Source organism: Podarcis pityusensis (assembly GCF_964106645.2).
Source record: "Podarcis pityusensis genome assembly, chromosome: 4".
In the NCBI taxonomy this organism is placed as follows: domain Eukaryota; kingdom Metazoa; phylum Chordata; class Lepidosauria; order Squamata; family Lacertidae; genus Podarcis; species Podarcis pityusensis.
The window spans coordinates 88,491,164-88,514,404 of record NC_138027.1 but is presented as its reverse complement, the minus strand read 5'-3'; positions in this window follow the sequence as shown (position 1 = coordinate 88,514,404).

The following is a 23,241-nucleotide window of genomic DNA, read 5'->3' as shown; positions in this document are numbered from 1 at the left end:
ATATAGTGAGAAGGTGGGGAGGGGTATTACTCAGAAGGGTGGTGATACAATGACTACTGCAACTGACACAAGATAAAACCATTAAGGCAACTATTGGTAAATGAACAATAAGCATCCATAAAAATGGCAAAAGTAGTTTCTTTCCAAAATATGTTTTATCTTAAATAATTGCTCATGCAGTAAATAAAGAGTCCACTTGTAATATATCAGTGGTTCAGCACTCATTTCTTCTCTTTCCAAAATAAATTTTATCTTGAACAGTTGCAAACACAGTAACAAAGAGCCCACTTGTGATATACCAGTGGTTCACTCCTTGGATGTCATTCTGGTAATCAGATGTTTCATTGCTAAATAGCTTAGTCATCGAGCTGTCCAAATAAATTGTAACAGAATTGCACTGAATTAACAAGTAGAATAAGGAAAATTAAAATTAAAAATACGTTGAGAATGCACAATAAAGACATACCTTTGTAGTAAATAATATACAAGAGAAGACAGTATGTAAATGACATAAAGCAGTGGTATATCTACAAGAAGAAAGGTGAGACAATAACTAGTCTATTCACACATACATAGTTAATACCTCCAGTCCCACTAATACAAAAAACCTCGATAGAAATTTACCTATCCTCATCTGCATGTTTCCACCAGGAGGAGGATAGAAAGAGGATGATGTCATTCAGTTTGTTAAACCACCTTAGAAAACATGGGTGGGGCTCACAAATTTAAAGACATAGCAACAGAAAGTCCACAAACACAGCTAAATGTAATTACATGAATCCTACGAACTCTAATGTTGAATTTTGGAAAGAAACTACTTTTACCATTTCTATGGACGTTTCTTGTTCAGTTACAGATAGTTGCCTTGGTGATATTATCTTGGTGATTGCAGTATGTTATGGGATGGCAGAATTAGAAGACAATCCTAACTCCCTCTGTATGTGGGAGAGGGAGGGAGGGAGAGGGAGAGAGAGAAGAGACAGAGAATATTTCAGCCCAAAGTTTTGTAAAGAGCAAAAACAAATGTTATCCAAATCTTCAGAGAGTGAATGAGATTTAGTTATATGGTGACCTCATGGAGGAGGGGGAAATGTATTCTGTTAATCATTTTTCCCCTCAAAATAGCTGGTTTCCAAGTTTAAAAAGGTAAAGGACCCCTGACAGTTTAAGACCATTCACAAACGACTCTGGGGTTGCAGTGCTCATCTCGCTTTACAGGCCGAGGGAGCCAGCATTTGTCCACAGACACTTTTTATGGGCCATATGCCCATCATGACTAAGCCTTATTTTGGACAATTTCTGTCTGTAAGCAAAGAGAAGGGATCTGCCAAAAATCCACTTTCCACCAGGGACAAGTCTGCAAGGTGATGATTTAAATGAATTATGCAAAGGGTGGTGGTAAATGAAGAGAGTTGTGTCAGATATTTGTTGAAAGTGGAAGAAAGTAAGTTAGTTTGATATGGTGTGAAACAAAATTACTAGCAGACTTTAGTTACTCAAACGGTTCAAAATGAAGTCAATTGATATTGCTTCTGCAACTGTACTCAAACCTTACTCCTTATATGTAAAATCAATACCCATATAGTTTAAGTCGGTGGTTCTTTGGAAATGTAAAGGTCAATTCAATCTATAGAACAAAAAACCAAACAAACATACAAATGTACAGCTCTACTTGCTTATTATAGCTCTTAGACAGAGATAAGAAGGGCAACATTGGACTTACTTGTTACTATTCATGTTTCCAACAGGATAACAAGAAAATTACTTTGCCTGCCCTCACTGGATATACGTACCACACACAATTATTTAGTATGGTCTTCAGATTGCCTTAAGGAACAGACGTGTAAGTTAGTTGATTATACCAATACAAAGATAATGTAAGTTGCTTTCTGGATACGATAAAGGAAATGTTATCAGAAGAGAACACTGTGCTGAGAATACAAGGCTAGAAAATGTGGAAGTAAGTGTGGTTGATTGTAATCATGAGTCAACAAGTTGGCAGTCAGTATAGAATGCATTTTTTAAAACACTAACAGGAATGAAACACTTTTCTTTTCATTCAACATTTATTAATAGTTGAAGAGGTTTTTGGTAAGACAAATCTTTGTCCTTATCTAGTAATATTTACATCCCCATTGCTAACCAGAATGTAAGCGGGGATACACATCATCTCCCCACCACCACAATATACCAGAAAAGCAGCAGGTTTTTTGTTTTGTTTTGTTACATTTCCACTGTTTGTGCCAGACACCAACAGCAGCCCACTGGGGGGACCTCCTCACTGTAGGAAGTAAGGGGCAAGGTGTTAGATGGTATCCAGCAAAACTTCACCACACAGGTTAAACTGACCCTCAACACAATGTGCTTCACTACGTTCACAGTGGGGCCACACACAATTTTACACTGGATCCACCCCCTTATCATATTATCCATGGGTCAGGAAAATGTAAGTTAAACTGGGACAGACTGCCACTTGGATGAGGATAACATCATGTGAACATCATTCATACCTGATATGCATCCAATCAGTGTGTGTACACGGCCAAAGTGAGCATGGTGTTAGTGTTTAGACTGGGGAGACCCAGGTACAAATCTTCATTCACTGGGTAGCTTTGGGCTGGTGCTCCTCAACCTAGTTTACCATACCCTCCAACATTTCTCCAATGAAAATAGGGATGTCCTTTTCCATAATAACAAAACAACAACAACAATTTTATCGTTTACACCCTGCCCATGGGAGCCACTCTGGGAGGCTTCCAACATATATAAAAAATAATAAAACTGTAAACAGTAAAATAAAAACCTTCCCTATACAGTGCTGCCTTCAGATGTCTTCTAAAGGTTGTGTAGCTACTTATCTCCTTGGCTCAGGGGTTGCATAACTCCATCCCTTCCTACATTTCTCTGATGAAAACAGGGACGTCCTAAGGAAAAGTGAGACATTCCGGGATCAGATCAGAAACTGGGATGGCTTCTGTAAATTTGGGACTGTCCCTTGGAAAATAGGGACACTTGGAGGGTCTGGTCTACTTCATATACAGCATGGGTAGGCAAACTAAGGTCCGGGGGCTGGATCTGGCCCAATCGCCACCTAAATTCAGCCGGCGGATGGTCCAGGAATCAGTGTGTTTTCACATGAGTAGAATGTGTGCTTTTATTTAACATGCATCTCTGGGTTATTTGTAGGACACAGAAATCCATTCCTTTCCCCCAAAAAATATATATTCCGGCCCCCCATAAGGTCTGAGGGAGAGTGGACTGGCCCCCTGCTGAAAAGCTTTGCTGACCCCCGAATACAGGATTGTTGTGTTGTGAAAACACAGTTGCTGTTGTTTTCAGAATGTGGTGGTTGTAACGTTCACTCAGAACTACCAATCACACATAAATCTGTGTGAATTTGAAGGAGGCCATGGTCTATTATTTTGTGGTATAAAGTTCTGAACTGCCTGATGTTGAGGTGTTCCAGCACCATTGTTTGACCTGGCACGCTAATTCACAGGTTTCCGACACTAAAGATGTGTGCCGTCAGTTTCCTGTTAAGTTAAAAATCTCCTTTTCAGTTCTCGGAAACAGGGAAGTTGTTAATGTGAGTAAGCTTTGAATCTTTGTGCCGGAGGTCTGAGCACTTCTCGGCGCTGTGGCCTTGCGCCACCTCCCTGTTAGCTTATCAGGCAACAGTGGCTCATATTTCATTGTAAGACAGGGCCTTGATTAAACAAAAATACTGCACATGAAACCCAGCCAGTGCTGCTTGAATTTACAACATGCTGTGCTGAAGCTAAGGGCATATTCCTAAAACCTCAGGGTCATTTCCTCCCTGCATGAGGTATACTCATGGGGGAAAGGCAAGGGATTTCACTAGTGTGAAATTCCCACAAGCCTCACTTTGGCTGCTTTTCAATAGATTTAATATGAAATTGGGGGGGGGGGGAGATGCTATGTATGTTAAGAGCACTCTTGCTTCCCTTTCTGTATCTCTTAATCACAAAGGTCAACTCTACATAGCTCAGTGGTAGAAGAATGCATGCTTTGTACATGTACAAGAGTCCTGGTTCAATCCCTGGCATCTCAGCAGGGTTGGAAAGGACCACAGGCTACGAAGGACTTGCTCACAAATTTATTGACAGCTGCACAAATTATTATAGCTAGGAAGTGGAAGGGGCAAGCAGAACATAAAATGGAAGAATGGTATAAAGAGGTGTGGGATATAGATATTAATGACAAATTAACATGTACCATTAAGGTAAGACAGGGAATATGCAGGAGAAATGATTCTGAGGAGATATGGAGGGTGTTTGTAGAATTTGTACTGTTAAAATGGAAAGGGGTCAAACCATTGAAAGAGGTGTTGAAATTTTGGGAGGCTGGATAGTTAAAATGGAATGGTCTTGGTGGTGGGGTGTACATTTTTATTCTTATTTATTTATGATTATTACTTTGCCAAAATAAAAAAGGAAAGAAGGAAGGAAGGAAGGAAGGAAGGAAGGAAGGAAGGAAGGAAGGAAGGAAGGAAGGACCATTACGGGCAGATGGCACAGGGCTGCATTAGACTTGTGGGTTATCTTTCTCCCACAGCCCTCTCAATCCAAAGTTGAGAAAGAGGGCGTGAGATGATCCTCTTTGTGGTGACCCAGCGGCTATGAAAAGACCCCTTCAGAAAAGTTTCCCTGGCACCACAGTGCAGCCTTCTGCTAGGCCATGCCAATCCTTGCAGCATTGGAAGACACTGTGCAGGCCAGTAAGATTTCACTCCAGGAGCTCCGGTCCCTGTTATGTCTCCCAACACCGCTGGTGCAGCCTTCCACTAGCCACGGGAAGGCCTGGTAGGGACTTGCAGCCCACAGAATATTGAGGGGGGCCAGTCCCCTCCTTAGAAATGGGGGGGGGGGCTTTGCCCTTCCTAGATCATGCCCCTGCCTGGCATCCACACAGTTGTGCTTTAAATTTAAGGCTAACTTTTCTGTTTCCCCAAGCCATTTTAGTCCCAATGGTATGGCTGATGGTTTTAGCTCCTGAATTTTGTGTTTATTTTTCTCTCCTGTGATTTTCATTGGTGTGTGTGTGTGTGTGTGTGTGTGTGTGTGTGTGTGTGAATTGGCCTTTTGCATTTGGCCTTATGCTGGGTTGGATTCTTTTATCATCGCTTTGAATTTTTTATATATTATTGTTATGTTTTAATTCATTTGTATAGTGACTAAAGAACTTGTTTATGAGGGATGCAGGTGGCGCTGTGATCTAAACCACTGAGCCTCGTGGGCTTGCTGATTGGAAGGTCAGCGGTTTGAATTCCCAAAATGGATTGAGCTCCCGTTGCTCCTGCCAACCTAGCAGTTTGAAAACATGCCAGTGCAAGTAGATAAATAGGTACTGCTGTGGCAGGAAGGTAAACGGTGTTCCTGTACACTCTGGTTTCTGTCACGGTGTCCCGTTGCACAAGAAGTGGTTTAGTCATGTTGGCCACATGACCCAGAATGCTGCCTGTGGACAAACGCCGGCTCCCTCGGCCTGAAAGCGAGATGAGTGCCACAACCCCATAGTCGCCTTTGACTGGACTTAACCACCCAGGGGTCCTTTACCTTTACCATCAACCTCCTGTGATGAGGCTGCATTTTAATATTTTTATGTTGTATTTTAATCTTGTGTTTAAGTTGTATTCATTCAACTTGTTTTATTTTTGCTTGTTAGCCGCCCTGAGCCCGGCCTTGGCTGGGGAGGGCAGGGTATAAATAAAAATTATTGTTGTTGTTGTTGTTGTTATTATTATTATTATTATTATTATTATTATTACCTTTATATGAGGTGTCTAGCAAGCAAAACTAAATAAACTTGATGACTTGATGGTCTGAATCTTATCAACACAGGCCGAACCATTTCATTTCCCCCTTGCACAGATGCATACTATAGGTAAGTCCTTCCCCCTCTGTTTTATCATAATAGTTGGTATATAGAACTGCTGATATCATGAATCCATCATAGGAATACAAGCTCCCCCAGTACAGAATATTTTGCCTCAGTATGAGTCTTCAAGCTTGGGTCCCACTCAAAGTGGGGCTCACACTATCCAGTAACCTCTGCTCTTCCACTTCACATGAACTTATCCTCACTCACATGAAAAGGAGAAGGGAAATTCAGAGATACGCAAGGCTTACTGGGAAGAGAACAAGAGGAGCCTAGTCTTTAAATGGAGATGAACTTCTCAACACTTTAAGGAGCATTGTTGCTTGCTGGGAAGCCTTGGGTTTATTGCTTCCTCTACCTCCTCATTCAGTTCAAGATCCTCCCCAGCAGGAATGTTTGCCCCTGAGCATAATTAGGCGCACCGCACCGTTTCCAGCAAGCCTCTTTCTGTCTCTAGTATGAACCTGATGGCAGTTACCACCTCCTCTTTCCTGACAGTAGTTTTGTTTGTTTGTTTGTTTCAACTGAGAATGTGATAATGGAGCTGGCAAGCAGGGAGATACAGTAACTTGAGGCTTTTTCACAGCTTCTCATTAAAAGGTTTGAGGTTGCAGCGGGTGTGTAGAGGGGCGGACCTAAGGTTTTGTTTCTTAAAAGGTTGTTTTTCCTCCAGTAAAGCTTGGGAGAATGAATGGATCCCTAGGCAAGCTGAGGGCAGCGAATCAATCACTGCATAGGAGCTGCGAGCTGGCCAGTATAATTGTGTGTGGCCCTCACTAAAAGGACCCCCTGATTCAAAGCAAAATAAAAGTAAAAAATGATTTGATATCTAGGTAAGCTGAAAAGAGCTAATTTGTCTCCTAAAAATCATGGAATGCCATCCCTAGAGAGGTGCATCCAGCAGCAGCATTGTATAGCTTCTGCCATATGCCAGAAATGTACTTTTGACACCATGCTGGTGGTAAATTGTTTTAACCAATTCTAATGTACACAGTGCGGGTGGCACTGTTGGTTAAACCACAGAGCCTAGGGCTTGCCAATCAGTAGGTCAGCGGATCGAATCCCCGCAACGGGGTGATCTCCCGTTGCTCGGTCCCTGCTCCTGCCAACCTAGCAGTTCGAAAGCACGTCAAAGTGCAAGTAGATAAATAGGTACCGTTCTGGTGGGAAGGTAAACGGCATTTCCGTGTGCTGCTCTGGTTCGCCAGAAGCGGCTTAGTCATGCTGGCCACATGACCCGGAAGCTGTACACCGGCTTCCTCGGCCAGTAAAGCAAGATGAGTGCCGCAACCCCAGAGTCGGTCACGACTGGACCTAATGGTCAGGGGTCCCTTTACCTTTACCTAATGTACATATGCAGTGCTATTTTTTTAATAGAAAAAGAGGTGCTGGAATTCACCATGAACTCCCTTGTTCTCTTATAATGGCAATGGTGTCTACCAGAGAAGTGCCGGAACTGAGTTCCAGTAAGTTTTGGCTTTAAAAAAAGTCCTGTACATATGTATATATATATTGTTCTAACCCAATTTGGGACCCTATGATGTAGAGTGAGTAAGAAATATAATAATAATAATAATAATAATAATAATAATAATAATAATAATGCCCTGCCCATTACAATCACATATGACCCTCACTAAATGGAGTCCCTAATTTGAACAAAAATGATTCTTCCAGAAAATGTAATATGCCTGCAATCTATAGCATCATCAAAGCTGAGCCATTTGCTCTGGCTCCTTCCCATGAACACATTTAAGCTAAATCATTTTTAACTCAAATATTCAGTCGGTTCCTCAACTGAGCATGCATGACCCTTCAAGCCACATCTAAATGTTGCAATATTTGGGGAAATTAAGTCCAACAGTCCTGATTGAAACAAGCCCATAATCACAAATGCTTGAATTCACTGTACATTACTTGGCAGTAAATGTGTTTTTCCTAAGCAGGGCTGCTGCATCCCAGAATAGTCTCTCCAACTGACCTGAGTGGCATCGGGAACTGAAGTAGATATTTGCAGGAATCATGGCCACAGCTGTCTTTACATAATCTCTTGTGCTGGCAGCTTCCAGAGTTCCTAAATGGCTTTTAGCAGCCAAAAATGGCTGCACTGGCCCTTTGCCACATCCTGCAATTCCCACAATGCCAGCAACCTCTAGCTGGCTTTTAGATATGCCATAATTAACCAGCAGTCACATTTGGCACTTGCTTATTTTTAGCAAGGCCACAAAGCAGCAACCTCTAGCGAAAGCTTCAGCTGCCCTTATCATTTCAGCTTCCTTTGTTTCCCACCTTTCAACCCAAGCACATTTCATTCACGAAAACGTTGATAGCTTTCTTCCGTCCATTGCGAGTGTCTCTTCCACCTGGTCTACAACTTGTTCCTGCTTCTGCTTCATTGGGAACAGAGGTACACATCACAATCGTTTTTCCTGCATACTGTATTTTTCCATGTATAAGACTAGGTTTCCCCCCTAAAAATAATGTCCAAAATTTGGGGGCTTCTTATACACAACGGCCATCTCCCCCCATTTTTTTAAATAGGAGTCCCCAAAAATAGGGGGCGTCTTATACATGGGGGCGTCTTATAGACGGAAAAATATGCTAATTATTCCAGCATAGGATTACATCTGTTGCTTATTTGGTCCTTATTCATAGTTAACATATAGCATTAATGAAGAGGGAACCATTCCATAGAATAAGGGACAGGCTGTAAGACTAAACCTGAGGTGACCTTGTGATGATACTGCTCTTAACCTGGAGGAATTTCTTATGCATTGTGCCATTTTGACCACTGCTGAGAGCACACTGTTGATTCAAGATTAGTAATTACAGTCATACCTCAGGTTACAGATGCTTCAGGTTGCGTTTTTTCGGGTTATGGACCGCTGAAACACGGAAGTACCGGAATGGGTTACTTCCATGTTTCGGCGGTCATGCATGTGCAGAAGCGCTAAATTGCGCTTTGCGCATGTGCAGAAGCACCAAATCGCAACCCGTGCATGTGCAGACGCGCAGCTGCGGATTGCAAATGCTACAGGTTGCAAACATGCATCCCACACTGATCACGTTCGCAACCCGAGCGTCCACTGTACTTATTGTAATTGTTAAGAGTGAATCTCTGTTTAATTATTATTTTCTGGTGTGTTGCGAGTGAATTTTATTGTGTACTATTATTTCTAAAATATTATTATTACTTTATTCAATATAAGTCGTTCCATTTTACAGTCATATTTGATTATGACTTTTTGTATTGGAACAGATTATTATAAGGTGTGTGTGTTCTTTGTTGTATATTTTGTTGTTGTAAACTGCCTTGTGTATGGTAATATAGAAAAGCAGTGGGAGAGGGCACATGCTTGTTTTCTCCTGCTCTGGAGGGTAGGACTCGAACCAATGACTTCAAGTTACAAGAAATAAGATTCCCACTAAACATTTGGAAAAAACTTTCTGACAGTGAGAGCTGTTCGGCTGTGAAACACACTCCCATGAGAGGTGGTCGATTCTCCTTCCTTGGAGGTTTTCTAAGCAGAGGTGGGTTGGTCATCTGTCATTTTAGCCATGATTCCTTCATTGCTGGGGTTTGGACTAGATTACCCCTGGGTCCCTTCCAGGTTTGTGAAATGAAATGTACACTTTTCAGTTGCCACTGCTTCATAAAAGTAAAGGTAAAGGGACCCCTGACCATTAGGTCCAGGCGTGGACGACTCGGGGGTTGCGGCACTCATCTCGCTTTATTGGCCGAGGGAGCCGGCGTACAGCTGGTCATGTGGCCAGCATGACTAAGCTTCTGGCGAACCAGAGCAGCGCACGGAAACACCGTTTACCTTCCCGCCAGAGCGGTACCTATTTATCTACTTGCACTTTGACGTGCTTTCGAACTGCTAGGTTGGCAGCAGCAGGGACCAAGCAACGGGAGCTCACCCCATTGTGGGGATTTGAACCACCGACCTTCTGATCGGCAAGCCCTAGGCTCTGTGGTTTAACCCACAGTGCCACCCGCATCCCCCACTGCTTCATAGGTTAGCCTTAACTCAAAAGTCCTGGTTTCTAGTCTCATTCCTGATTTCAACAGCTACCTTGCTGAGTGCATTTGAAGAAGTTACCATCTCTCAGTCTCAGGTCTATGCCAATAAAATGGAAACATTGCACCTCAATGTTTGGAGTGAGTTTTTTCTGTGCATGGAGCTCCCTGCCACAAGAAGCAAGTCTCTTTGACTGGGCTCCACCAGCAAATGAACATTCCCCTTTTAAAAGAAAGCTTTTGAATCTGTTTCTACCTATGACTCATCCATACTTCCTTTCCACAGATGTGAAACAGATAAACAGCTATGTGATTTTTAAAAGACACCTGAAGGCAACCTAGTCAGATAAGCGGCATATAAAATGAAATGAAATGAAATAATAAAATAAAATAAAATAATTCCTCTTGTCCCATTGCTTTCCCCCAGGGAAACCCACTCCTTAGTGCACATTCAGAGCAAACAGCAACTTGGGTTTTCCCCAGATTAGAATTTGTTCTGATCTATTGCTAAAGAGCAGTTTTTCCCTTGAAAAGAAGTGGAGCAAGGAGAAAACCATTTGGACCCATACCTAGAAAACATGGGTCAACTGCTCAGACCCAAACTTTTTAGACATGGCTCAAGTGGAACTGTACATGAGCCCTAAGGAAACTTTGGCATTTATTCTTAGTGCTGCTTTTTGTATTTTGGCTGCTATTTTAATGATTGGGCTATTGCTGATTCTACATTTCATCTTTATTTGTAATCTGCTTTGAACAACTCATTTGTGGAGGTGGAAAAGCAAGACATAAATCTTTCAAATAAAACATGTATGTGTGCCTTTCTGACATGCAAGCAGATATTTTATTCCAATCTGTATCTGCAGTGGATATAGACATTTTCATTTGTTTCTTTTGGATTGAATTGCTTGCATACATGCAATTTTTTTTAAAAAAAAGTTTCTACATACAAACTTGTTTTTAATTGTTGATATTTTTACTGTAAAATCCCTTTGAGGTATTTTACGTATTTTTAAAAAGGTGCTTTTCTAAGATGCACATTGCCGCTATAAAAATACTACAATGTGTTTTTTTTAAAAAAAACAGCAATGAGTTTTCACTCTGTTCAGGTGGCTGAAATAAAAACCACACACTTTGAACTGCCACTGAATCACAAGGTCTAGCACAGGGTCACATATGATATTATGCCGTTTGCCTCCTTTTTTAGACACAGTGTCTTAATGATAAACCAAGTAAACAACTTCAAAAAGCAAATAAATGCCAGGGGACATGCCTCTGGATATGGGAGTTGCTGAAGAGGATTATGTGGGAAAAGAAACAATAGCAAGGTCAGAGGGAAAGCATACAAAGCCAACTAATTAGCCACACAAGAGAAAATATATCTCCGAGTGGAGAATGTTAAGCATACTTTGACCAATGCTGAAAATGGAATAGTGTGGCTTCTCTCTGACAGCAAATCATATAAAATTGAGGACTTTCTTGAGACCAACATCTATTACCTTGAGCCAGATGCAAGCCACTTGTGCTAGGACAATCACTGGCAAATTGACTCCTCCGTACAGGGGATACATTTGTATTGTCACTTAGGGCAGAACAACATATTATCTTCTCCAAACCGTATGACACAAATGCCGTGACATGGGGGCATTTGGGAAGGGGCAATTTTTAAGTGGGTGAGAAGGGTGCTGTCTGGTGGTTGCCAATTCTGCAGTGCAATTTTCACATAGTCACACTCATTCCTCGCAGCTGAGACTGACTTCCAGATTATTTGGAAGGGAGAGATAATAATAAAATGGGAAAGGGCATCTGCTTTTCATGCAAAGGTCTCAGGTACAATCCCAGAATCTCTGGGTAGGTCTAGGGGGATATTCCCTTCCTGAAAAACTTGGAAAGCCACCACCACTCAAGTGCTGACAAAAATGAGCTAGACAGACTAATGGGCTGACTCAAAATTACAGTAACTTTCTATGTTATCATAGGTAAAGTTAAAGAGACCCCTGACCATTAGGTCCAGGCGTGGACGACTCCAGGGTTGCGGCGCTCATCTCACTTTATTGGCCGAGGGAGCCGACGTATAGCTTCTGGGTCATGTGGCCAGTATGACTAAGCCACTTCTGGCGAACCAGAGCAGCACACGGAAATGCCGTTTACCTTCCCGCCAGAGCAGTACCTATTTATCTACTTGCACTTTGACGTACTTTCGAACCGCTAGGTTGGCAGGAGCAGGAGCCGAGCAACGGGAGCTCACCCCGTCGCGGGGATTTGAACCGCTGACCTTCTGATCAGCAAGTCCTAGGCTCTGTGGTTTAACACACAGCGCCACCCGCGTCCCTTATGTTATCATAGACAGCTCTATTTTTCTAGAAAAAGAGGTACTGGAACTCACCATGAATTCCTCCCTTGTTCTAATTGCACTGGTGTCCACCTATAATAATAATAATAATATTTATTACGGCCATAGGCCCATACAGAAAAAAACAAGACATAAATAACAGCTTGTGCACGTGGGTAAAAACAGCCGCTAAAACACCACTGTAACAATAAAATACTATGAGATGGAATGACATACTGCGCCTTAATTAGCTTGTAGTGCTCCTTGGCAACGCTTTTGGGTAAGGACAGCGACCAGAAACCTAGCCACTTTCAGGGTCGTATGGGTATCCTTATCCTGCAAGATTTGGGCAAGGTGGAATTTTGGTGGGGTACCCTCTAGTTTCTGCATGATTGATCCCAACAAATTTGCCCGTGGCCCGTTGAACAAGGGGCAAGTGAACATAATGTGCTGAAGCGACTCCGGCGTCTCCTTATCACATTCGCACATGGCGGAGGCTTGGCCCTTTGAGAATCTATGTCTCAGAACATTGGAGGGAAAAACGTTAAACCTCGCTTTGGTGAAGGCCAGCCTATGGGCAACAGTCGAAAGGGAGGAGAGGTATGATGGAACGCAGTAAGTTAAAGTAATACCAATGTTCTGGGGCGAACAAACACCTCCCCCCAGCGTATAATTTCGCTGTAAATCGATGTCATCCAGTCTTTGGCGGATCAGTCTTTGAGCAGTGATTTGATCTAGTTTTAGGGAATCTAAGGGAGACATTCCGTAACTCAGGAGTTTGGCATGAATTCTACTAGTCCAAAGGCTGGAGAATTCATCTCGCCATAAGCATTGGACAAGGTAATGGTCTGGTAATCTATGCCACAATGATAACCAATAACTGAAGACTTGCTTCCACAGGCAGGTTTCTAGGGATGCGATCTTCAATTCTAGTCGCATGGCTGCGTTACTTACGCACAGGGGAAGCATTAGGATCCGACGTAGGAATTGGTTTTGCAGAGTCTCAAGAGGAGCAAGATCTGTCATCACGGCCCAGAGCGGGGCAGCATAGGCAAGCGCGGTAACCACTTTTGCCTTGAACACCTTTAGGGCCGAGGGAACATGCAAAGCTCCATCCGAAAAGAAAAATCGGAGGAGCGCATATGACAGAGTTTTGGCCTTATTAAGTAGGTGTTGAATTTGTGCTTTCCACCCCAAATTGTATTGAAAAATAACTCCTAGGTATTGAAATTTTAGGACTTGCTCTATTTTTGCTCCGCCAAGCTTCCATTCGTATAATCTCCGACTTCTGGTGAAAATCAGAATCTTAGATTTAACATGGTTGATGGTTAATTGGTTGAGTTGACAATACGTGGCAAAGATCTTCAGAGCTCTGGTTAGTCCAACACGTGTATAAGATAGAATTACCGCATCGTCCGCATATAAAAGGAGTGGACAGCGGTAATCCGCTAGTCTAGGCGCGTGTGTACTTGGAGATGAGTTGACTAGGGGTGCTCGCATGTCGCTGATGAATAGGTTGAATAGGCAGGGAGCCAGTATACATCCTTGGCGCACTCCCTTGTTTATTGGTATCGAATTTGTGAGGTCGCCCGCAGGAGTAAGTCTCACTCTGGCATGGGTACCTTCGTGGAGCTGACTTATAAGCCATAGGAGTCTTCTATCGATGCCCTGTTTCGCAAGTTTCTCCCAAAGAATATTTCTAGGAACGCTGTCAAAGGCTGCCTTTAGATCTAAGAAGGCAGCACAAAGGTAGCCCCGGGGAGGGGAGGAGTACTTCCGTGCCAGATGGTAAAGAACTATCGCATGATCAGTTGTAGAACGTTTAGTTCTGAACCCTGCTTGTTCATGGCCAATCTGGTTAGTCTCATCTACCCATCGCGATAGTTTAGTCAGCAAAAAGCTGGCATAAATTTTCCCTATGATCGAGAGGAGGCTGATGTTGCGGTAGTTTTCCGGCTCCATTGGAGAACCTTTTTTATGAATTGGTACTATAATGGCCTCCTTCCATATTTTGGGGATGAGACCGGAAGCGTTGATTGCGTCGAAGGTTTTAGCCAAGATGCCAGCCCACCATTTTGGGTGTAGTTTGATGGCTTCAGCAGGGATCAGGTCGGGCCCTGGGGCTTTGCCCGGTTTCAGCTGGGCTATTAGCTTAGCTATTTCGTCAGGATCGGTGGAAGGCCAAATAGGTAGGTGGGAAAACAGATGCATCAGATGGTCGGAGGGGGCATCTGCCTGTGAGAAACATTTCTTCAGGAACAATTCCCATGTCGGTGCTGGGATGACAGCCCTTGGGTATTTCCTCGCCCTTCTATTAATCAAAGACCAGAATTCCCTGGATCTATGTGGCTTTGAAGCAGTAATCAAGGCCTGCCAGCGATTTTGTTGCCACTCACGTTTGGCAATTTTCTGCGTGCGTTTGTAAACTTGCTTGGCTTGTGCATAACTAGCGGTGTCCACCTGAGAGGAGTTCTGGCAGGTTCCAGGTGGGGAAAAAGCCCTGATCATAGCCATGTTTACTCAAAAGTAAACAAGACACCACCCCATAAACAGACTATAGATATGGAGAGGGGATTTCAGTTATTTTCCTTGGAGCGATAAATTATTGAACGAATGTGTGTATGCATGGGTCTGTGAGAGCCTTGTGGCAGTGATGAAGATGATGCTAACCACTTTTCTCCCCAGAATCCCCTGCAGCAATGCTATATTTGGACTATTATGGGCAGAAATGATAGTGACTAGAAGGAGATTCATTGTTCTTCATCCCAGGGAGAATATTTTCTTCTCTCTCTGTTGCCAAGGCTTAGTATGTAAGGTTTAGCTACTGTCTTTTCCCCACCACGTGTAGAAGATTATTTCCCTTCTACTGTAACTATCTTTATCATTTGGTACATTTTTTTTCCTCTCTAAAAGGCCATATCCTTTACTATTCAAATGGAATGCAAAATTTCCTCCATTATCTCTCTCCAGATAATATTGATCTTCTGCAAAGAAGAAAAAGTGATAATAAATTTCCTGTGCCACAATATTAGTTTTCTATTCATTTCTCCTTTCTCTTTAATATTTTGCAAAAACAACATCACAACATCACAATGTAATTTAGGTGTGCCATAATAAGAAGCAATTCTTGGGGGGGGGGAGGGTACACATGCACGTGCATGCAAGGTGGGACTGTTCAATATCAGCTATGTGTATTTTACAATATTCCTGGGAATATATATATATTCAAATAGCCCATGTTGTGTTTCTGTGCTTAGACCTTTATTTTCCTTTCTGTTATGTAACTGAACTACTTAAAGCAGTATTTCCATGAACGGCGAAGCAATTTTAAAGGAGGCTCAATAGCTGAAAAATTTAAACAGACAATTCAGCAGCAAATATATTTATGGAAAGAAGAACACCAGACAATAAAACACACAAACAGGATAATGCACAATTTTTTTTCCAGAAAACATCCCAAGGAATTGTCAGGAGCTTGTCCTACACTCGAGTAGGACCCTGGCAGAGACACATGCCCGACTGACATGTTCTCTCCCTCTTGCTCAATTGTTCAGGAGCTTCAAAAGCTTTCTTCTCCCTGAACATCACAGTGACCGATGCCAAAAGACATAGGCACACTTAGGGATCTGCAGTCTTCGCAGCTTGCGTAACAGACCTCAGCAACTCAGCATTTTGGCTAATCTACTTTATTTACATATAAACACACATGGAGCACTGCAACATGCCCCCCCCCCCCAGCATCACACAGCAGAAAGAAAAAGGACAAAGGACAATAGTTCCACTTCACAGAACACAGTAACACAAACATCCTGTCTCCATCACTTCCCACTCTGTGGAGTGAAAACATACACCATCATGTGATAGACAACAATCCCATGACTGCAATCATGGAGCAGGGAATTCTAACAGGAATCTGGTCTTAGCAAATGTGTAGATTTCAGCTACATGAGGTTCAAAATAGGGTACGTATCAGCAATCCAGAGCCTAATTAGACAGGTGACCAGTTGTGAGAATGCAATGAACATGCATGTTTTAAAAAATGTAAACAGCAGCTTGACAGGGACTGGCTAGAAGACGAAGAGTGTTGAGAGACACCAGCCCAATAACTCCCCAGGGATGACACAAAGGAAGAAGACTTAGATCCAGGACAGTGGTAGTGGGACACTGAGGGCCGGTCTGCAAAAGGGACAAGCTGGGAGGTGGTAGAAGCAGGAGGTCTGAGTAAACATGGGGGTCAGAAGAAGAAAGCTGTTCCAAGACAGGGCTGGGTACGAGGGTTGCAGTGTAAGCACAGATCCTGACAGAAAGGAGCCAGACACTACTTCAGTTGTCCAGAAGCTGGACAGCCCCTCTTCAGCTACCTTTCCTCCTCTGCTGACACCCAGATCCTGAACAGCCTTGCACATTGCTGAGCAATGGCCCATACAGGCCCAGAGGGGAATCCTTCCTCCTTGCTGGAGTTTATGGCTGCTTGGGAGCAGTCCAGAGGGAGAGGGGGCTAGACACCAGTTCCAGCAATATCTTCAACTAGGGCAGAGTAGCCTATCTGAACTCTATTGTCTTTTTAGCTTTTTGAATAAAAGCTGATTGCACTTTGTTTCTGGAGTTCTCTTCCTCATCTCTTCTTCATCTCTAGGAATGGGAGGAGACCAGTAGCACCTCCTATTCATCAAGAGACCACTGAGGAGGTGGTGGGGAGGCTGCTGAGGAACTGGGAGATCTGGCCTCCATGATGCACACCACAGCTGTTGATGCCATCATGGCAGCAGCCACAGCAGTGAGTGCTGCATTACTTGGAGGCCAGATCTGCTGTCCCGTGGATCCTGCCACCTGAGGCAGTTGCATCACCTTGCCTCATGGGTGGGCTGGTCCTGCATGTGAGCATAAGCATAACAAGTTAATCCTTAAACTGAGCAATGTATCAGTCTTATCTTTTCTGTGGCAGAGGTGGCAAAAAGTCATCCGTGTCCTCCCATTAAAAAAAAAAGAACTAACCTCCACCCTGTACAATTTCTGGCTGCTCCTATGGAATATCCACTGTGGTGCCATGGCACCAAATGGTTTTTGTGCCCTCCTAAATTCCCTCTTCTATATTTGTCAATAATAATAATAATAATAATAATAATAATAATAATAATAATATGTTTAAAACAGTTTGCATAAAGTTTAGGATTTTTTGGGAGGGGGAGGAGTACCAATATTAGAGATAAACATAACAACAGTGCTGAACACTGGCAAAAAAAACCAGCATTGACCAATATTAGAATATTAGAAAAGGATTCTCATGCCTAAGAAAAGCAAGGACAGATTATGAAAGATACTGCAATATTTGTAAGTTAGAATAAATGAGCTGGTTACTTTACTGGACCAACCACAAAATGCCTTACATATCTACTTTGAAGTAGGTCTTTTTGAGTTCAGTTGGACTTACTCTTAGCAAAATGTGCACAGGTTTTCAGCTGTAGACTTCTTACTATACTTAATTTATCAATGCTCCAGATGATTCAAATAATTAGCAAATGATTTACATAATATCCTGATTAGACTGACCAGATATGGGGGTATGGGATATGGCAATCCTAACTGCATCCCATTCAGGGTTCCTTTCAGTGCTTGCACATTTTAAGAAATGTTTTCTTTCACCCGTTTGAAAAGCAAAACACTTAATTCATTTCTGTACCATAGAGGCTCCATTTAACTATCCTATTTGACTGAATATTTGACTTTTCCAGTACTTTGTGAACCTTTTAGGTTCAAAGCACTTTTGTTCCACCAGAGAGGCCTGTCATTTTTCAACTGACATTCACAATTAACAAGTACCTTTTTTCAAATGTCATTTTAGGGCAGATGGAAAGAATTCGTGGCAAACTAGAAGGATGGACAAATCAGGCTGTATGAGAGCTACCAAATGCTTAAATGCTTGAATTTTGCCTTAAAGTGTTTACTAAAAGACTTCATGTCCTGTGGCATTTCACCATGAAATGATGTACTGTGAATCCTGCAAAAATATAATCTGTGGACTTGTTTGCAATTGCATACAGCAAAGGAGTGAAAAGAAAAAGCTCATTCTTTGCCAGCTAAGAGTGCTTGTGTTTTCATTTATACTATTTTACAGCATGCAAAACAATAGCATGCTACAAATGAATCCAAAACAAATTGTTCAATTATAAGCAACTAATTATAGCCATATGCATGAAAATGTACTACTCTGAGAAAAGGGTGAATAAAGTGTTACAACAGAAAACCTTTGGAAATGAATTTTTCTTAAAAAATCCAAATGTATATTCCAGAAAAGAAGCAGTTCCTCTCCTGAATACAATTGTTCCATGATCTACTATTATGAGATGGTGTCATATATCTGAAAGGATCAGATGCACAGGTTTTTAATGATAAAACTATTATTATTATTGAATAGGATGTCCCTATTTTCGTTGGAGAAATGTTGGATGATATGCAGCCAAGTCATGACTGCCTCTAAAGCCCTCAAAACTGGAAGATAAATGGGCAGTCAGAAATGGTCAGGTGACCAGGCCACTCCCCCCCCCAATTTGAGCATCGATGTATATTATTCCGGTTCAAATGTAACATTGCGCTTCTACTTTGTTTAAAAACAAGAGAAATGGAGGGGAGCAGGAGTGACTCTGGAAAAAAGTAATTAGGGGACACAAAGGGTTTACTAATGATGTAGAGGAACAAGGGTTTTGCCAGAGATTATTACAGGGCAGTGTGACCAGTTTGGCCACACTGGGTAACATGCTTTAGGAGGAATGTAGAATGCAGCTCAAGAGACAGGGGCACTGAATTTTAGCACCGCACAGGGTGCCGCTGAAATTTGAGAGTCCGAAGTTCACCACTGCTTTTGCTATAATAATAATGATGATGATAATAATAAATAATTTATTACTTATACCCTGCCCATCTGGGTGGCTTCCAACAGGAGATTAAAAATGCATTAAAACATCAGTCATGAAAAAACTTCCCTAAACAAGGCTGCCTTCAGATAGTCAGATAGTTGTTTATTCTTTTGACATCTGATGGGAGGGCATTCCACAGGGCGGGAGCCACTACTGAGAAGGCCCTCTGCCTGGTTCCTTGTAACTTTGCTTCTTGCAGTGAGGGAACCACCAGAGGGTCCTCGGCACTGGACTTCAGTGTACATCTGAAGTACAATTTTTTTCTGTCTTCTGAAATTATGAGAACAAATGGTTTAGTGGTATATAACTTTGGGGAGTGTTGACTTTCCCTTCCTACCCCTGGGAGGAGGAGGAGGAGGAGGAGGAGAGAGAGAGAGAGAGAGAGAGAGAGAGAGAGGCACTAATAGGTGCAAGAAATGTTAAATATTTGTAGGCATTTGTCATAAATGTAGGGGTTGCTCGTGCGCAAGTTGGTGCCACTCCTGGCTAGGTTGCCTTGTTAAACCTTTTCTGTCTGGACAGCCCTGCACTTCGTGGCTGTTCAGTCGCTAGCAGAATCCGTCAGTGGGCGTTTCTTAAACCTTTTCCAGCATAAAAGTTGTTTGACTCCAAGTCTCCTCCTACTCTCCCTGCGCGGAAGTCTTCTGCGCAGGGAGGGTGTGGGTAGCGGAGGACCCGTGCTCTCCTCGCTGATCTCCGGCGAGGAGTCCTGGAGCCCCCTCGCCGATTCCCCCATCTGCCCCCCTTTATCCCTGGTGTTACGCTGATTTCCTTCCCCAGCTGGTGAGCCGCCTCTCCCCCTGCTGGGCCCTTCTCCAGCATCGCTTGAGAACCTAGCCTCCACCTCTGGCTCCGATGTCAGTTCCCTGACAGCAATTTATGTGAATCATTGTTAATTATTTTATTATGTTTCACATTTCCTTTTGCTGTACACCATCCTGACTGTTGTGGCAAAGGGTGCTACGGAAACCTTAATAAATAATATGTATTAAAATTTTAATACAACATTATTTAGTGGTCCCAATGCTCTCCAAGTTAAAATAGCTCCCCGTCGGGGAACATTATTGTGAATTAATGAACTGTATACATGCTTTTCCATTAGATATGTTGAAATATGGCTCTTTGGGGAAGATGTATAGGGAGATTTTCCTTTGCAATGTTTCTCCAGTGAAGCATTATTTCGGCTCAAAATAAGCTGGGAGTCATTGAGCAGTGTTGCATTAAAGAACTATTTCCCGCACTCGTTTGGATAGCTTTCTGCTCTGTTGGTCCTATGAATGTCATCAGCAGCAGTGTTGAGATGAGTGAAAACTGCAGTCTCCTCTCCTTTTATGGTAAAGGCAGTGAATGGCATATATCTCTTCCTCAGGTTTCAGGAATCCATCTTTTCTCCAAAAGAAAATCTTGGAAATATCATCTTCTTCAGTCCCAACACAGAATTTACAACCTTGGGAAATTCTCCTATACTTGTGGATACTCCTTGCATGTTTTTGAACCTTGATTTTTCAGGATTTTAAATAGGGTGAAGATCTTCCATGGGTACAGGAGTTTCCCATCTTAAAATAATGGCCCTCCAGTTGCTTATATTTAACATATTAACCTGAAAAACAGATGATTAACAAAGTTTAAGAATATTTAATGAGTTATTCCTACCCTTAGCGGGGGGGGGGGGGCATTTATCTATATAGTTAAAGCTATGGTTTTCCCAGTAGGGATGTATGGAAGTCAGAGCTGGACCATAAAGAAGGCTGATCGCTGAAGAATTGATGCTTTTGAATTATGGTGCTGGGGGAGACTCTTGAGAGTCCCATGGACTGCAAGAAGATCAAACCTATCCATTCTGGAGGAAATCAGCCCCGAGTGCTCACTGGAAGGCCAGATTCTGAAGCTGAGGCTCCAATACTTTGGCTACCTCATGAGAAGAGAAGAAGACTCCCTGGAAAAGACACTGATGTTGGGAAAGATTGGGGACACAAGGAGAAGGGGACGACAGAGGATGAGATGGCTGGACAGTGTTCTCGAAGCTACCAACATGAGTTTGACCAAACTGCAGAAGGCAGCGGAAGACAGGAGTGCCTGGCGTGCTCTGGTCCATGGGGTCACGAAGAGTCGGACATGACTAAACGACTAAACAACAGCAAACATATATATTGAAAGTAAGCTTTAGACCACAAGTCCTACTATTTTGCAAATATCTGCTCTAAAATTGCTCAATATTTGAAACAGAAACTGCAATGCTGAACAGAAGGATTTCTTTTTCTTTTCTTTTCTTTCTTTTTTTTTCTTTTCTTTTCTTTTCTTTTCTTTTTTTTTTTTTTTTTTGAAGCACACAGTTAAGGAGAAAGCCTTCACACCAGACAGAAGCTCCATTCTTTTCCCAATCTGTTTTGCTCAGCTATAGGGCTCCTTCCTCTCAAAGAGGTGGGTGGGGAAAGTGACTCTGTCTGCACTATTGCTCAATAGCAGTTCATCATGAAGAACTGACGAATCGATAGCATCTTGTCAGACAGAGATAAGACCAAGAAACAAAAGCCGTAGGGATGTTGTGAGGAGACATCTTTCTCCATTAGACAACAGAGCCAGGATTAGGCAGCAACAACTGAGCCCCATTCATTGATCCCACGCAATTTGCCTTTGCAATGCAGAATGGTTATAACTGTACTTACTGTGCTATGTAATTGTGAATCACATGGAGCCTGTACACCATTACTGAGTTTATAGAGGTGGCAGAGCTCTTATGTCCTTGGAGTACACAAAATGAGGTAGGAGTGAAAATGAGGCTTGTCTATCAATTGTAGAGGGGTGTGGGGTTTGGTGTTTCGGGGATTTTTATTTTCTTTTTGTCTTCAACTAGAATCCCAAGGCAAATTTTGCCATCCCTGAACAGGCAGAACATCTGAGGGATTCTGATGAAAGCCAAAACCCAGCAAAATTTCTTAGTGAAGGTTCACGTATCCCCATTTAAACTATTGCTTAATTAAACTAAAATGCAGTTGACCGATACTAAAATTTTGCAATATGCATCTTTGATGTATTCTGAAGGCTGTTTAAAGAAACAGAAGCTACATTCACTGCTCATCCCCCTTTGTAGCATCACAGAAGAACCAAAATAGCCTCCAAAAACAAACAAATGTGCAGCCTTACCAATTAAAAAAATGTCCTTCCTGATTAAAACTGATCTCCACTAATTCTACCATTAAAGCTTTAGTTGAACTAATTTAATGATTTAGGGAGCATTCCTATGTACAAGAAACTGGCATGAAGCAAGTCAACATAAATTAAGCATATAGTTACACCAAACCCATTCAGCATCAGGAGGAAAACAAGCTTTTAAAATAGTGTTCTGTGCCAGATAACCAGGTCTTGCAACAAAATTGGATAGGATTAGGATACAACCCAAATCCACCCTCCTCGCTGGTCCTCATCCCACCTATCCACCCACCCCAAACACCCATTTGGGGGGACTGACACCAGCATTGGGTCAGTCAGCTTTGACCAAGTTATGTCTGCGCATCTTTGGCTGAGCTGTGGTTGGGGAATTAACACTGGCTGAGCTTGGCTGCTTTTGGATTCACCCAGCTACAACCTAAACTTCACCCACTACAACCTAAACTTCTCATTCACCCACTACAACCTAAACTTCTCATTCCAATGGATCTTATATATCTGCTGTTATATTAATCATCAACATCACCATCATCATCTTGGCATAGGATTTCCCCCTTAATGAAGTTTGCAGGCTTAGTACACACATTAAAGAATTTTTCATTCTAAGCATTACTTATTGCACAGCACTATACAGTATGTGACCTCTAGCAATGTGCTGAATCTTCATTCTTTTTCTTCTCTTTTCTAGCCAGTTTAGGAAATGGCATTAATAGTCCAATCCTGTGGAAATTTACTTGGAAGTAGGCCCTATTGCCATCAGTGGGGCATGTTTCCAATTAAGTATATTTAGGATTTGAACCTCAGTATCAACGACGTATGTTATTAAGGATGAAGGACTGTGCTGCAGAACTTTTCACACACTGTTCTATACAGATAATACATACCCCAAAACTCTTCATAGGGATTTTAAT